This window comes from Scyliorhinus torazame, chromosome 24 (genome assembly GCF_047496885.1).
Source record: "Scyliorhinus torazame isolate Kashiwa2021f chromosome 24, sScyTor2.1, whole genome shotgun sequence".
Lineage (NCBI taxonomy): Eukaryota > Metazoa > Chordata > Chondrichthyes > Carcharhiniformes > Scyliorhinidae > Scyliorhinus > Scyliorhinus torazame.
The window spans coordinates 27,228,849-27,246,902 of record NC_092730.1 but is presented as its reverse complement, the minus strand read 5'-3'; the positions used below and the strand labels follow the sequence as shown (position 1 = coordinate 27,246,902).

General features: G+C 54.2%; 1 protein-coding gene across 1 annotated transcript in view; it reads left to right on the top strand.

The window, feature by feature from the left end:
* The window catches only part of LOC140400103 (protein cornichon homolog 2-like), a 146,723-nt gene that overhangs the window by 38,799 nt on the left and 89,870 nt on the right, over positions 1-18,054 (top strand). Inside the window, exon 2 of the mRNA XM_072489582.1 lies at positions 6,017-6,064. The gene's annotated coding sequence lies outside the window, so the exon portion shown is untranslated. The remainder of the gene's footprint in view (positions 1-6,016; positions 6,065-18,054) is intronic.

The window sequence follows — 18,054 nt, the reverse complement described above, 5'->3', positions numbered from 1 at the left end:
AGGAGGAGAATGTGGAAAGCATTGAATCGTTGAGCGCTCAGGCTGGCTTTAAATGCCGGTTACCGTGGCAACAGCACAGGCCCGATGCCAGGGATAGAACTGTGAAGTCAGGAATGCTATGATTGGTGCAGGAAAAGGCAGGGACCAGAGGAAGAGAAGATGAGGGAGTGGGGGGCAGGGTTAATCACTCCCCTCCCACCAACCCCCCCCACCCCCGCACTGCCTACCTCCCACCCCCCCCACCCCCGCACTGCCTACCTCCCACCCCCCCACCCCCGCACTGCCTACCTCCCCTAACTATTAACCCCACACTACCTCTATTCTGACAATACCCCTCCCCCCCCCCCCCCCCCCCTCCACTCCGACCCCCTCCGATCCTTAGAGAGACGTCTCCAACCTCGCTCGGTCCTCATTCGGTACCTCGCACCCTGATTGAGGCCACAGACAGAGTGACAGGAGGAGCTGCCCGTCAGCCTACCAAACCCCCCCCCCCCCCCGGCCGCGCGACCCCCTCCTTCCACAGGCTTGGCTTTGGCGGTGGGGGGGGGGGGGGGCGATGCCACCATACCAGCTTCTAACACTGCATTTGGTCCTGCAATTCCCGGGGTCGGGAACTGTTCTGGGTAGAAAGGAATGGAAGGGGTTCGGGTCCATTGGGATTATGTACAATGGGAGTGAATGGGAAGGGGTTCGGGTCCATTGGGATTGTGTACAATGGGAGTGAATGGGAAGGGGTTTGGGTCCATTGGGATTGTGTACAATGGGGGTGAATGGGAAGGGGTTCGGGTCCATTGGGATTGTGTACAATGGGAGTGAATGGGAAGGGGTTTGGGTCCATTGGGATTGTGTACAACGGGAGTGAATGGGAAGGGGTTTGGGTCCATTGGGAGTGTGTACGATTGGAGTGAATGGGAAGGGGTTTGGGTCCATCGGGATTGTGTACAATGGGAGTGAATGGGAAGGGTTTGGGTCCATTGGGATTGTGCACAATGGGAGTGGATGGGAAGGGTTTTGGGTCCATTGGGAGTGTGTACGATTGGAGTGAATGGGAAGGGGTTTGGGTCCATCGGGATTGTGTACAATGGGAGTGAATGGGAAGGAGTTTGGGTCCATTGGGATTGTGTACAATGGGAGTAAACGGGAAGGGGTTTGGGTCCATTGGGAGTGTGTACAATGGGAGGGAATGGGAAGGGGTTTGGATCCATTCGGATTGTGTACAATGGGAGTGAATGGGAAGGGGTTTGTAGGGGCTGGTTTAGCACAGGACTAAATCGCTGGCTTTTAAAGCAGACCAAGGCAGGCCAGCAGCACGGTTTAATTCCCGTACCAGCCTCCCCGAACAGGCGCTGGAATGTGGCGACGAGGGGCTTTTCACAGTAACTTCATTGAAGCCTACTTGTGACAAGAAGCGATTTTCATTTCATTCATTTTTCATTCAGATTGTGTACAGTGGGAGTGAATGGGAAGGGGTTTGGGTCCATTGGGATTGTGCACAGTGGGGGTGAATGGGAAGGGGTTTGGGTCCATTGGGATTGTGTACAATGGGAAGGAATTGTGAATGGGAAGGGGTTTGGGTCCATTGGGATTGTGTACAATGCGAGTGAATGGGAAGGGGTTTAGGTCCATTGGGAGTGTGTACAGTGGGAGTGAATGGGAAGGGGTTTGGGTCCATTGGAATTGTGCACAATGGGAGTGAATGGGAAGGGGTTTAATCCATTGGGATTGTTTACAGTGGAAGTGAATGGGAAGGACTTTGGGTCCATTGGGATGGTGTAAAATGGGAATGAATGGGAAGGGGCTTGAGTCTATTGGGATTGTGTACAATTGGAGTGAATGGGAAGGGGTTTGGGACCATTGGGATTGTGTACAATGGGAGTGAATGGGAAGGGGTTTGGGTCCATTGGGATTGTGTACAATGGGAGTGAATGGGAAGGGGTTTGGGTCCATTGGGATTGTGTACAATGGGAGTGAATGGGAAGGGGTTTGGGTCCATTGGGATTGTGTACAATGGGAGTGAATGGGAAGGGGTTTGGGTCCATTGGGATTGTGTACAATGGGAATGAATGGGAAGGGGTTTGGGTCCATTGGGACTCACACACTCACAGACGCACACATGCTCACACACGCTCACACACGCTCACACACACTCACACACACTTTCACACACACTCTCACACACACTCTCACACGCACACACACACTCTCTCTCTCACACTCTCTCTCTCACACTCTCTCTCTCACACTCTCTCACGCACACACTCTCTCACGCACACACTCTCTCACGCACACACTCTCTCACGCACACACTCTCTCACGCACACACACTCTCACGCACACACTCTCTCTCACACACACTCTCTCACACACTCTCTTACACTGTCACACGCACTCTCTCACACTGTCACACACTCTCTCACACACTCTCTCTCTCACACACTCTCTCTCTCACACACTCTCTCTCTCACACAGTCTCTCTCACACACTCTCTCTCTCACACACTCTCTCTCTCACACAGTCTCTCTCACACACTCTCATAGAACACAGAACATAGAAAATACAGCACAGAACAGGCCCTTCCGCCCACGATGTTGTGCCGAACCTTTGTCCTAGATTAATCATAGATTATCATTGAATTTACAGTGCAGAAGGAGGCCATTCGGCCCTTTGAGTCTGCACCGGCTCTTGGAAAGAGCCCCCTACCCAAACTCAACACCTCCACCCAACACCAAGGGCAATTTTGGACACGAAGGGCAATTTATCATGGCCAATCCACCTAACCTGCATCTTTGGACTGTGGGAGGAAACCGGAGCACCCGGAGGAAACCCACGCAGACACGGGGAGGATGTGCAGACTCCGCACAGACAGTGACCCAGCGGGGAATCGAACCTGGGACCCTGGCGCTGTGAAGCAATTATGCTATCCACAATGCTACCGTGCTGCCCTTAAGAACAAATAAATCTACACTATATAATTTTACCATAATCCATGTACCTATCCAATAGCTGCTTGAAGGTCCCTAATGTTTCCGACTCAACTACTTCCACAGGCTGTGCATTCCATGCCCCCACTACTCTCTGGGTAAAGAACCTACCTCTGATATCCCTCCTATATCTTCCACCATTCACCTTAAATTCATGTCCCCTTGTAATGGTTTGTTCCACCCGGGGAAAAAGTCTCTGACTGTCTACTCTATCTATTCCCGTGATCATCTTATAAACCTCTATCAAGTCGCCCCTCATCCTTCTCCGTTCTAATGAGAAAAGGCCTAGCACCCTCAACCTTTCCTCGTAAGACCTACTCTCCATTCCAGGCAACATCCTGGTAAATCCCCTTTGCACCTTTTCCAAAGCTTCCACATCCTTCCTAAAATGAGGCGACCAGAACTGTACACAGTACTCCAAATGTGGCCTTACCAAAGTTTTGTACAGCTGCATCATCACCTCACGGCTCTTAAATTCAATCCCTCTGTTAATGAATGCGAGCACACCATAGGCCTTCTTCACAGCTCTATCCACTTGAGTGGCAACTTTCAAAGATGAATGAACATAGACCCCAAGATCTCTCTGCTCCTCCACATTGCCAAGAACTCTACCGTTAACCGTGTATTCCGCATTCATATTTGTCCTTCCAAAATGGACAACCTCACACTTTTCAGTGTTACACTCCATCTGCCACTTCTCAGCCCAGCTCTGCATCCTATCTGTCACTTTGCAGCCGACAACAGCCCTCCTTACTATCCACAACTCCACCAATCTTCGTATCGTCTGAAAATTTACTGACCCACCCTTCAACTCCCTCATCCAAGTCATTAATGAAAATCACAAACAGCAGAGGACCCAGAACTGATCCCTGCGGTACGCCACTGGTAACTGGGATCCAGGCTGAATATTTGCCATCCACCACCACTCTCTGACTTCTATCGGTTAGCCAGTTCGTTATCCAACTGGCCAAATTTCCCACTATCCCATGCCTCCTTACTTTCTGCAGAAGCCTACCATGGGGAACCTTATCAAATGCCTTACTAAAATCCATGTACAATACATCCACTGCTTTACCTTCATCCACATGCTTGGTCACCTCCTCAAACAATTCAATAAGACGTGTAAGGCAAGACCTACCCCTCACAAATCCATGCTGACTATCACTAATCAAGCAGTGTCTTTCCAGATGCTCAGAAATCCTATCCTTCAGTACCCTTTCCATTACTTTGCCTACCATCGAAGTAAGACTAACTGGCTTGTAATTCCCAGGGTTATCCCTAGTCCCTTTTTTGAACAGGGGCACGACATTCGCCACTCTCCAATCCCCTGGTACCACCCCTGTTGACAGTGAGGACGAAAAGATCATTGCCAACGGCTCTGCAATTTCACCTCTTGCTTCCCATAGAATCCTTGGATATATCCCGTCAGGCCCGGGGGACTTGTCTATCCTCATGTTTTTCAAAATGCCCAACACATCTCCCTTCCTAACAAGTATTTCCTCGAGCTTACCAATCTGTTTCACATTGTCCTCCCCAACAATATCGCCCCTCTCATTTGTAAATACAGAAGAAAAGTACTCGTTCAAGACCTCTCCTAACTCTTCAGACTCAATACACAATCTCCCGCTACTGTCCTTGATCGGACCTACCCTCGCTCTAGTCATTCTCATATTTCTCACATATGTGTAAAAGGCCTTGGGGTTTTCCTTGATCCTACCCGCCAAAGATTGTTCATGCCCTCTCTTAGCTCTCCTAATCCCTTTCTTCAGTTCCCTCCTGGCTATCTTGTATCCCTCCAATGCCCTGTCTGAACCTTGTTTCCTCAGCCTTACATAAGTCTCCTTTTTCCTCTTAACAAGACATTCAACCTCTCTTGTCAACCATGGTTCCCTCACTCGACCATCTCTTCCCTGCCTGACAGGGACATACATATCAAGGACACGTAGTACCTGTTCCTTGAACAAGTTCCACATTTCACTTGTGTCCTTCCCTGACAGCCTATGTTCCCAACTTATGCACTTCAATTCTTGTCTGACAACATCGTATTTACCCTTCCCCCAATTGTAAACCTTGCCCTGTTGCACGCACCTATACCTCTCCATTACTAAAGTGAAAGTCACAGAATTGTGGTCACTATCTCCAAAATGCTCCCCCACTAACAAATCTATCACTTGCCCTGGTTCATTACCAAGTACTAAATCCAATATTGCCCCTCTTCTGGTCGGACAATCTACATACGGTGTTAGAAAAGCTTCCTGGACACACTGCACAAACACCACCCCATCCAAACTATTTGATCTAAAGAGTTTCCACTCAATGTTTGGGAAGTTAAAGTCACCCATGACTACTACCCTGTGACTTCTGCACCTTTCCAAAATCTGTTTCCCAATCTGTTCCTCCACATCTCTGCTACTATTGGGGGGTCTATAGAAAACTCCTAACAAGGTGACTGCTCCTTTCCTATTTCTGACTTCAACCCATACTACCTCAATAGGGTGATACTCCTCGAACTGCCTTTCTGCAGCTGTTATACACTCTCTCACACACACTCTCTCTCACACTCTCTCTCTCTCTCTCACACACACTCTCACACACACTCTCTGACACACACTCTCTGACCCACTCTCTCTCTCACTCACACACTCTCCCTCACACACTCTCCCTCACACACACACTCTCTCTCTCTCTCACACACACTCTCTCTCTCACACACATTCTCTCTCTCTCACACACACTCTCGCACACACACACTCTCTCACACACACTCTCTCTCTCTTACACACTCTCACACACTCTCACACTGTCACACGCACTCTCTCACACACACATTCTCTCTCACACACTCTCACACACTGTCACACTCTCTCACACACTCTCACACGCACACTCTCTCACTCTCTCTCACACACACACACTCTCTCTCACACTCTCTCTCTCACACACTCTCTCTCTCTCTCACACACTCTTTTCAGTTTCACACTCACCCATTCTCCATCATCAATTATTTTTATTTCTCTTTGTTTTCCTCCTAACAGAGAGAGAGGTTACGAAACATCGAGAGGATCTGCAGCTTGTTGAGAAAGGTGGGTGGAGCCTAATATCATTAATACAGCTGAGGTTTGTTTACTACATGCATGTGTGTGTGTGTGTGCATGGGTGAGTGTGTGGGCATGTGTGTGTGCATGGGTGTGTGTGTGCATGGGTGTGTGTGTGCATGTGTTTATGTGCATGTGTGTGTGTGCATGTGTGTGTGTGAGCGTGTGTGGGCATGTGTGTGTGTGGGCATGTGTGTGTGTGCATGTGTGTGTGAGAGCATGGGTGAGTGTGTGGGCATGTGTGTGGACATGTGTGTGGGCATGTGTGTGTGCATGGGTGTGTGTGTGTGTGCGTGTGTGTGCGTGAGCATGTGTGTGCGTGTGTGTGCATGTGTGTGTGCATGTGTGTGCGTGTGTGCATGTGTGTGTGTGGGCATGTGTGTGTGTGAGAGCATGGGTGAGTGTGCATTAGTTTGTCTGCGTGGGCAAATGTGAATATGTGCATGTGTGTGCATGTGTGCATGGCAGGCATGGGTATGTGTGTGCATGTTTGCATGTATGTGGGAATGTGTAAGTCTGTGCGTGTTGGTGCCTGTGGACAACTGTGTGTATGTGCATGCGTGTGTGCATGTGTGTGTGCGGTGTGTGAATGTGTATGTGTGTTTGTGTGTGGGCATGTGAGAGTATGTGTGTGTGTGAGTGTGTTTACATGTGTGTATGTGTGACTGTGTGCATGTGTGTGTGTGTGTGTGTGTGAATGTGTGTGAGTGTGTGCGAGTGTGTGCGCGTGTGTGGGCATGTGTGTATGTGCATGTTCATACGCGAGTGTGTGTGAATGTGTGTGCGCCTCTGTTTGTATGTGCGTGTGTGTGTGTGGTCATGTGTGTGGGTGCATGTGTGAGTGTGTGTGTGTGTGGGCATGTGTGTGTATTTGTCTGTCTGTCTCTTTGTCTGTGTGTGGGCATAGAATCATAGAAGTTTACAGCATGGAAACAGGCCCTTCGGCCCAACCAGTCCATGCCGCCCAGTTTTTACCATTAAGCTAGTCCCAGTTGCCCGCACTTGGCCCATAACCCTCTATACCCATCTTACCCATGTAACTATCTAAATGTTTTTAAAAGACACAATTGTACCCGCCTCTACTACTACCTCTGGCAGCCCATTCCAGACACTCACTACCCTCTGAGTGAAGAAATTGCCCCTCTGGGCCCTTCTGAATCTCTCCCCTCTCACCTTAAACCTATGCCCTCTAGTTTTAGACTCCCCTACCTTTGGGAAAAGATGTTGACTATCTACCTTATCTATGTGTGAGGATATCACACAAGTCGACATGTGATTTGGATCGGCGATTCTCTTCACTGCGCATCATAGAGCGGAGAAGTTTCCGGAACAATCGTCCCAGAGGGTGCTCGCTCCACATCGTGACAGGGCAAGCAAGGGTGTCTAGTTTACGGCCGAGATCGCGAGTTCCGAATGACCTGTTGCCCCCCCGGGTGGAAGGGGTCGGCACATAACGGGTTGGCTGGACACACCTCTGGAAAGGGAGGGCGAACGACCAGAGGTGGGTCGCTCATGCGGGAACCAACAACATGGGGAGGGACAGCTTCGAGGTCTTGCAGGCCCGGTTTCAGGAGTTCGGGAGCAGGTTGACACATGGGACCTCTAGGGTAGCAATCTCAAAAATACCACCTGTGCCGCGGGCTTCACCACTCAGCCAAGGGCAGATCAGGGAGGTGAATGCGTGGCTTGAGGGATGGTGTCGAAGGGAGAAATGGGATCAGTTTTGAGAAAGGAGAAAGCTGTTTCGAAGAGATGGTCTTCATCTGAGATGAAATGGAACCAATCTCCTGGTGGAGACAGTAAATAGTGTTGTGGGGGTGGGTTTAAACTTGTATGGCAGAGGGGGTGGGTTGACTAACGGGCCTAGTTTTAGAAGTACCACCACGGGCAAAAGGGAGAAGATGGGGACTGGGGAAATGGAAGTGAGAGATGGCTTGATAGTGAACAAAGAAATGGTTGCCTCCCAAAAGACAAGAAAAGGATCAGGGCAGGGTTAAATTGTAGATCTGTAGATGTTCAGAGTCTAGTGAACAGAATTGGGGGGACTGGAAACAGAAATCGCTCTGGGGGCCAACCCGACTCGCCAACCGCGACCCCATAGGCCGCCGCTTCCCCCCCCCCCCCCCCCCCCCCAGTCCCCCCCCCCCCCCCCCCCCAGACTTCGTGTAGCCCTTTGTAGCCAGCAATCTCAATCATGTATCTAATCAGAAATCGTAGGTTGTAGTAAGCTCTCTAAATCAAGGCCGAGAGAGAGAGATTTTAAAGCTGCCTCACAAGCCTGGACCTCTTCACAACACACACACACTCTTCGCAAGATCCACCTTCCTTCTGGCTGGAACTTCCTCTCTGGCCCCACCACCCACAGGTCCCAATAGGAGAAGGTTGCAAATTGTACCTTTCCCGATTGGCTGCTTGCCAAGTCTATCAAATCATCATCACCGGTTCTGCCACAAAATCTAAAGGGGATGTCTTGGCTTGGTCCATCACGATAGGGGTCTCAACTGTGCCTAGAATCGGTAGTTTAAACAGAAATCCCAGACGGTGTAGCAACGTTGCAGCAGTTTAGAGAGACAGCAGGGCGGGGATAAAAAGGAGAACACAGGACAGACAACAAAGGGTTTACAACTGTATCTTAACAGTTGTGATAGTTGGGGATTTCAATTACCCGAAGTTAGACTGGGAAAACGGTTGCGTGGGAGGCACGGAAAGGGGGAGAAATTCCTGCAGTGTGCGCAGGAGAACTTTCTGGAACAGTCCATTTCCATTCCTACCATGGAGGAAGCTGGATTTGGGCCCAGGAAGTGAGGCAGGGCAGGCGCAGAACGCCAGATTGGGGGAGCCGTTAGGAAGTAGCGATCATAATATAATACGATTCAATATTAAGTTCGAAAAGGATAAAAGAATCAGTCACGGATTCAGATCCCAGACTGGAAAAGGGCAGATTTTAGGGGTTGAAAAGTTGAACTGGAACAGGTTTGTTGGATGAAACAGTGGGTGAAAAATGGAGGACTTTCAAAGGAGAAATGAATCGGGTGCAAGCTGGGTACATACCCAGGTGAAATAAATACAGGGGGCGCAATTCTCCCATCGGGAGTCTAAGCGCCGACGCCGGAGTGAAAACCGGAGTGTTTCACGCCGGCGTCGGAGGTCGCTCCCAGCCCCCTATTCTCCCATCCCCGGGGGGCTAGGAGCGGCGTCACGTCATTTCCGCGCGTCGGGCCTTGGCGCCGCATAAAAGTGGCGCCGCATAAATGACACGGCCGCCGCCGCGTAAATGACGTCCCCGCGCATGCGCGGTTGCCGTCCTCCCCGAGGCCGCCCCGCAAGAGGATGTCGGATGGATCTTGCGGGGCGGCGGAGGAAAGGAGGTCCTCCTTCAGAATCGTGTGCGGGCGTCGGGCGGGACACGCGCAATGCCCCGGCGGTTTTCCCATCCACCGTGGGGGGGGGGGGGGAGAATTCCGCCCGGGTTATCGAAACCTCGGGTACCCTGGATGACAAAGGATATTGATGATAAAAAAAGGGGGAAAAGAGGCTTATGTTGCATCCGGAATAATAATCCCAATAAAAATCAGGAAGAGAGAGTAAGGCTGGAATAAGGAAGGCTAAGAGGAAGCGTGTGCAAAGGATTGCAGGCTGTATTGAAACAAATGGCAAAATGTTCTTCGTACATCTTAATGGTAAAAGATTAGTGAAGGATAGAGTGGGGCCCATAAGGGAGAAGCAGGGTAACCTGCCCGCTGAAGCAGAGGGTATGGCAGTGGTACTTTGCTTCTGTCTTTACCAAATTCGAAGACGGTGACAATGGCGCGGTTGAAAATATGGGTGTTGAGCAATTGAGCAGTATAGCGATAGATAAAGAAAAGGCGCTAAAAACTCTGGCGGCACTGCAGGTGGAGAAGTCGCCAGGCCCAGATGGGGTGAATGACCTTCCCTCCATCACAAGGTCAGAAGTGGGGATGTTTGTGGACGACTGCACAATGTTCAGCACCATTCGCGACTCCTCAGATACTGAATCAGTCCCTGTCCAAATGCAGCAAGACCCGGACAATATCCGGGCTCGGGGCTGACAAGGGGCAAGTTACATTCACACCACACAAGTGCCCGGCAATGACCATCTCCTACAAGAGAGGATCTAACCATCGCCCCTTATTCAATGTCGTTACCATCGCTGAATCTCCCACAATCAACATCCTGGGGGTTACCATTGAACAGAAACTGAACTGGACCCAGCCACATTAATACTGTGGCTACGGAGGCAGCACGGTGGCGCAGTGGGTTAGCACTGCTGCCTCACGGCGCCGAGGACCCGGGTTCGATCCCGGCCCTGGGTCACGGTCCGTGTGGAGTTTGCACATTCCCCCCGTGTCTGTGGGGGTTTCGCCCCCACAACCCAAAGATGTGCAGGGTAGGTGGATTGGCCAACGCTAAATTGCCCCTTAATTGGAAAAAAAATTGGGTATTCTAAATTTATTTTTAAAAATAGATGTGTGTGTATATATATGTCTATGTGTATTGTTTGTGTGTATAGGGGCAGCACGGTAGCATGGTGGTTAGCACAATTGCTTCACAGCTCCAGGGTCCCAGGTTCGATTCCCCACTGGGTCACTGTCTGTGCGGAGTTTGCACGTTCTCCCCGTGTCTGCGTGGGTTTCCTCCGGGTGCTCTGGTTTCCTCCCACAGTCCAAAGATGTGCAGGTTAGGTGGATTGGCCCTGATAAATTGGCCTTAGTGTCCAAAATTGCCCTTAGTGCTTGGTGCGGTTACTGGGTTATGGGGGTGGTGTGGCAGTGTTGACCTTGGGTGGGGTGCTCTTTCCAAGAGCCGGTGCAGACTCGATGTGCCGAATGGCCTCCTTCTGCACTGTAAATTCTATGATATGTATATGTGTCTGTGTTTATATGTATGTGTATGGGTGTGTGTATATGTATGTGCGTGTATATATGTGTGTGCCTGACTCTGTATATATGAGAGAGTCTGTGCGTGAGCGTGTGTGTATATGTGTATATGTGTGCATCTTAGTGTATGTATATGTGTGTGTGTGTGCCTGAGTGTTGTGTATACGTGTGTGTATATGTGCGTGTGAGTGAGAGTCTATGTGTAAGAATGTGTGTAGAGACATGTGTGTGTGTATGTGTGTACCTTAGTGTGTGAATATGTGTATGTGAGTCTGTGCATGTGTGTGTGCCTGAGGTTGCGAATGTGTGTGAGTCTGTGCGTGAGAGTGTGTGTGTGTGTGTGTGTGTGTGTGTGTGTGTGTGTTTGTGTATATGTATGTGTGTGTGCATGTGTGTGAGAATGTGTTTGTGTGTGTCAATGTATGTATGAGAATGTGTGTGTGAAAGTGTGTGTGAAAATGTGTGAATATGTGTGTGTGTGTGAAAGTGTGTTTGAATGTGTGTGTGTGAATGTGTGTGTGTGAATGTGTGTGTGTGAATGTGTGTGTTAATTGTGTGTGTGTGCGAAGGTGTGTGAATGTGTGTGTGTGAATATGTGTGTGTGAATGTGTGTGTGTGTGCGAAGGTGTGGGAATATGTGTGTGTGAATATGTGTGTGTGTGAGTATATGTGTGTGTGAGAATATGTGTGTGTGAATATATGTGTGTGTGAATATATGTGTGTGTGAATATGTGTGTGTGAGAATATGTGTGTGTGAATATATGTGTGTGTGAATATGTGTGTGTGAGAATGTGTGTGTGAGAATATGTGTGTGTGAATATGTGTGTGAGAGAATATGTGTGTGTGAGAATATGTGTGTGAATATATGTGTGTGTGTGTGTGAGTGTGAATATATGTGTGTGTGGGAATGTGTGTGTGTGAGTGTGAATATATGTGTGTGTGGGAATGTGTGTGTGTGTGTGTGTGTGTGTGTGTGTGTGTGTGTGAGTGATTCTCAGGGGGGAGCGGGGGCACCTCACTATCCAGTCGCTCACCCGAGTGTCGGAATAAATGACGGTGATGGCTCTCTGACCAGGAAGAGCGAACCTCGCTGCCGCTTGCAACGGGACAGCCAGCTGCCGTGGATTTATTTCCCCCCGCTCTCTCTCTTTGCTATCCGCCACCCCCCCCCACCCCCCCCCCACCCCCCCCCCACCCACCCCCCCCCCCCCCCCCCACCCCCACCACCCCCACCACCCCCACCACCCCCAGGGGATACTGAAACCAGACGAAGACCCACCCCATTCCACCAACATGTGGCAGAGTGCAGACCCGGGTGGGGAGGTAGTGGAACCAGTGGTCCTGGGGATGTCCTTCCGGCCAGGCGCTGGCTTGTAATTCACGGTGCGGCCAGAAGGGGAGCCAGAGGAGCCGGATGGTGGGAGCGGGAGTATTAAGCGATTAAACAATGTGAGACTCTGGTGGGGAAGAACGCAGACTGTTCCATTACTCGCTGGATGGTTTAATGCCTACGGCACCTCTGGGAGTGTGCGAGGATTAATTCGTAAAATCCGATGATTCTCTTGCCAGCTATTTCTGGCAATGCAATCTCATTGTCTGTCCAAATATTTAGCTTAGACAGTAGTTTGGGGTTTACTTTAGTTCCTGAAACGCCAGGCTTAATTATCGCTCAGAAAGACAAAGTATTTACAGAATGGAAACAGGCCATTCAACCCGACTGGTGTTACCTGCCTCACACGGGCTGACTCCCCCCCCTCACCCCCCCTCCCCTCCATCTCACCCCCCTCCCCCTCCCTCCCCCTCCCCCCCTCCCCTCCCCCCCCCCCCCCCCCACCCTCCCCCTCCCCCTCCCCCTCCCCCTCCCCCTCCATCTCACCCCCCTCCCCCTCCCCCTCCCCCCCCTCCCCCTCCCCCTCCCCCTCCCCCTCCCCCTCCCCTCCCCTCCCCTCCCCTCCCCCTCCCCCCCCTCCCCCTCCCCCTCCCCTCCCCCTCCCCTCCATCTCACCCCTCCCACTCCATCCCACCCCCCCTCCCCCTCCATCCCACCCCCCTCACACCCCCCTCCATCCCACCCCCCCTCCCCCTCCATCCCACCCCTCCTCCCCCTTCATCCCACCCCCTCACACCCCCCTCCATCCCACCCCCCTCCCCCTCCATCCCACCCCTCCTCCCCCTTCATCCCACCCCCCTCACACCCCCCTCCATCTCACCCCCTCCCCCTCCATCCCACCCCCCCTCACCCTTCATCCAACCCCCCTCACCCCCCCCTCCATCTCACCCCCTCACCCTCCATCCCACCCCCCCTCACCCTTCATCCCACCGCCCTCACCCTTCATCCCACCCCCCTCACACCCCCCTCCATCTCCACCCCCTCCCCCTCCACCCCACCCCCCGTCCCCTCCATCCACCCCCCCTCACCCTCCATCCCACCCCCCCTCACCCTCCAACCCCCCCACCCCCCCATCCAACCCCCCCTCACCCCCCTCCATCCCCCCTCCACCACCCCCCCTCTCATCCACACCCCCACCTCCCCCACCCACCCCCCCACCCCACCACTACCCCCCCCTTCACCCCCACCCCACCCCCTCCCCTCCCCCTCCACTCACCACCCCCCCCATCTCACCCCCCCGCCCCTCCACACACCCCCCTCCCCCTCCACCCCACCCCTCCCCCTCCATCCCACCCCCCTCCCCCTCCCCCTCCACCCCACCCCCCTCACCCTCCCCCCCTTCATCTCCCCCCTCCCCTTCACTCCCCCCCTCCCTCCCCCCCCCACCTCACCCCACCACCCCCTCCCCACCCCCCTCCCCCTCATCACCACCCCCTCCATCACCACCCCCCCCCACCCTCCCACCCCACCCTCCACCCCCCCCCTCCACCTCACCCCCCTCCCCCTCCATCCACCCCCCTCCCCCTCCATCCACCCCCCCCCCCCCACCACACCCCCCCCACCCCCTCCATCTCACCCCCCCTCCCCCCCATCTCCCCCCCCTCCCCCCCATCTCACCCCCCCTCCCCCTCCATCTCACCCCCCTCCCCCTCCATCTCACCCCCCCCCCCCCTCATCTCACCCCCCCTCCCCCTCATCCCACCCCCCCCCCCCCTCCATCTCACCCCCCTCCCCCTACATCCACCCCCCCCCCCCATCTCAACCCCCCCCCCCTCATCTCACCCCCCTCCACCTCACAACCCCCCCCCCTCCCCCTCCATCTCACCCCCCCCCCCCACCATTCACCCCCCCCCCCCATCCACCCACCCCCTCCCCCTCCAACTCACCCCCCCCCCCCTCCATCTCACCCCCCCCCCCCTCACCCCCCCCTCACTCACCCCCCCTCCCCCTCCATCTCACCCCCCCTCCCCCTCCATCTCACCCCCCTCCCCCTTCTTCTCACCCCCTCCCCCTCCATCCAACCCCCCCCCTCTTCATCCCACCCCCTTTCATCTCACCCCCCTCCCCCTTCATCTCACCCCCCTCCCCCTCCATCCCACCCCCCCCCCTCCATCCCACCCCCTTCCCCTCCCCCTCCATATCACCCCCCCTCCCCCTTCATCCCACCCCCCTCCCCGTCCCCCTTCATCTCACCCCCTCCCCCTTCATCTCACCCCCCCTCCCCTTCATCTCACCCCCCCTCCCTTCATCTCACACCCCCCTCCATCCCACCCACCCCTCCCCTTCATCTCACCCCCCTCCCCCTCCATCCCACTCCCCCCCCTCCCCCTCCATCCCACCCCCCCCACCCCTTCCACCCCACCCCCCACCCCCTCCCCTTCCATCTCACCCCCTCCCCCCTTCATCCCCTCCCCCTCCACTCCATCTCTCCCCCCTCCATCACTCCCCCTCCCCCTTCAACCCCCCCCCCCCCCACCACCCCCCCCCTCATCTCACCCCCCTCCCCCTTCATCTCACCCCCCTCCCCTTCATCTCACCCCCTCCCCCTTCATCCACCCCCCTCCCCTTCAACTCACCCCCCTCCCCCTTCATCTCACCACCCCTCACCCTTCATCTCACCCCCTCCCCTTCATCTCACCCCTCCCTTCCATCTCACCCCTCCCCCTCCCCTTCCATCTAACCCCCTCCCCTTCATCCCACCCCCCTCCCCCTCCACTCCATCTCTCCCCCCCCACCATCTCTCCCCCCTCCCCTCCATCTCCCCCCCTCCCCCTCCATCTCTCCCCCCCTCCCCCTTCATCTCACCCCCCCTCCCCTTCATCTCACCCCCTCCCCCTTCATCTCACTCCCCTTCCCCTTCATCTCACACCCCCCCTCCATCCCACCCACCCCTCCCCCTTCATCTCACCCCCCTCCCCCTCCATCCCACCCCCTCCCCCTTCATTTCACCCCTCTCCTCCTTCATCCCACCCCCCTCCCCCTTCATCTCACCCCCACTCCTCCTCCATCCCACCCACCCCTCCCCCTTCATCCCACCCCTCCCCCTTCATCCCACCCCTCCTCCCCATTCATCCACCCCCTCCCCCTCCCCCTCCCCCTCCCCCTCCCCCTCCCCCTCCCCCTCCATCACCTTACCTTTCTATCTCCTCTCCCTCATGTGTTTATTTAACTTCCCCCCCCCCCTCCCAACCTTAAATGTGTCAACGCTACTCACCTCGAGCACGCCACGTGGGAGCGAGTTCCACAGTGGTCAGCACCGCTGCCTCGCGGCTCCAGGGACCCCGGGTCGATTCCGGCCTCGAGTGACTGTCTGTGCGGAGTCTGCACGTTCTCCCCGTGTCTGCGTGGGTTTCCTCCGGGTGCTCCGGTTTCCTCCCACGGTCTAAAGATGTGCAGGTTAGGTGGATTGGCCGTGCTAAATTGTCCCTTAGTGTCCAAAGATGTGCAGGTAGGTGGATTGGCCGTGCCAAATTGTCCCTTAGTGTCCAAAGATGTGCAGGTTAGGTGGATTGGCCGTGCTAAATTGTCCCTTGGTGTCTAAAGATGTGCAGGTTAGGCGGATTGGCCGTGCTAAATTGCTCCTTAGTGTCCAAAGATGTGCAGGTAGGTGGATTGGCCGTGCTAAATTGCCCTTAGTGTCCAAAGATGTGCAGGTTAGGTGGATTGGCCATGCTAACTTGTCCCTTACTGTCCAAAGATGTGCAGGTTGGGTGGATTGGCCGTGCTAAATTGTCCCTTACTGTCCAAAGATGTGCAGGTTGGGTGGATTGGCCGTGCTAAATTGTCCCTTAGTGTCCAAAGATGTGCAGGTTAGGTGGATTGGCCGTGCTAAATTGTCCCTTACTGTCCAAAGATGTGCAGGTTGGGTGGATTGGCCGTGCTAAATTGTCCCTTAGTGTCCAAGATGTGCAGGTTAGGTGGATTGGCCGTGCTAAATTGCCCCTTAGTGTCCAAAGATGTGCAGGTTAGGTGGATTGGCCGTGCTAAATTGTCCCTTACTGTCCAAAGATGTGCAGGTTGGGTGGATTGGCCGTGCTAAATTGTCCCTTAGTGTCCAAAGATGTGCAGGTTAGGTGGATTGGCCGTGCTAAATTGTCCCTTAGTGTCCAAAGATGTGCAGGTTAGGTGGATTGGCCGTGCTAAATTGTCCCTTCGTGTCCAAAGATGTGCAGGTTGGGTGGATTGGCCGTGCTAAATTGTCCCTTAGTGTCCAAAGATGTGCAGGTTAGGTGGATTGGCCGTGCTAAATTGTCCCTTAGTGTCCAAAGATGTGCAGGTTGGGTGGATTGGCCGTGCTAAATTGTCACTTAGTGTCCAAAGATGTGCAGGTTAGGTGGATTGGCCATGCTAAATTGTCCCTTAGTGTCCAAAGATGTGCAGGTTAGGTGGATTGGCCGTGCTAAATTGCCCCTTAGTGTCCAAAGATGTGCGGGTTAGGTGGATTGGCCGTGCTAAATTGTCCTTAGTGTCCAAAGATGTGCAGGTTAGGTGGATTGGCCGTGCTAAATTGTCCCTTAGTGTCCAAAGATGTGCAGGTTAGGTGGATTGGCTGTGCTAAATTGTCCCTTAGTGTCCAAAGATGTGCAGGTTAGGTGGGGTTACGGGATGGGGCGGAGGAGTGGGCCCGGGCAGGGTGCTCTTTCGGGCGGTCGGTGTAGACTCGACGGGCCGAATGGATTCCTCCTGCACTGCAGGGATTCTGTGGCACCACAAACTCTCTGGGCAATCCCGAATTACTGAGTGGATTCGGCGTGGCCACCTCAGCTTCTCGGCTGCGGAAGCCCTCGTCCGTTCCTTCGTCACCTTTGAAACTGGACTGTCCCAACCCGCTCCTGACCAGCCCAAACTTTATACCCTCTGGGGAACTGGAGTTCACCTAAAGTTCTGCCATCCCGAGTCCTCACCCACACCAAACCCGCCCCCCCCCCCCACCCAATCCCTGTAACCCCACCTAACCTGCACGTCTTTGGACTGTGGGAGGAAACCGGAGCACCCGGAGGAAACCCACACAGACACGGGGTGGAGGTGACAGGGAGGTGTGAGGAGGACTCTGCACAGACAGTGACCCGGGGCCGGAATCGAAGCCGGGTCACCGTCCCTCCCGTATTCACCGTGAAGCAGCTGGAGTGGTTTTGTACCCTTCGCTGGAGGCGCTGCACAAATACATGTTGCCATGGGCAACGACAGCCCCTGTCACTACAAGCTGGGCGTTACCAGCCCTGTGGGGAAAACTCTCGGCGAAAACAGTCACCACATGAAAAATAAAAGCGTCAAAATCAGTCCCTCAGTCCTGACGGTTTTGACAGAGGGAATTCAGTCAGCTCCTTGATCGGGCCTGTGGGATATGGCTGGTTAACGAGAAGTATTCTTCAAGCTGAGAGCTGGGTGGAAGGCCGAGGCCTATGGGACAGGCCGGCAACAAGGGAGTCAGAAAGAGTGGACAGGGGAAGCTAAGAAGAGACTAGGCCTGGAGTTTCGAAAGCCTGTCGGACGGCGGTGAAGGAAGAAGCACAGGGTGTGAGGGAGCAGGAGGTTGCGAAGTGTGCCTTGCTCTCTCCGTGGAGGGTGAGCAGAGGGCCGGGCGGGTGGGCGATCTGCGGGGCGTGGAAGTAAGCGAGAATAGGTAGAGAGGAGAACGAGAGGGGGAAAGAGGAAGTGCGAGGAGGGGGGGGGGTGCAAAAAAGGGTATC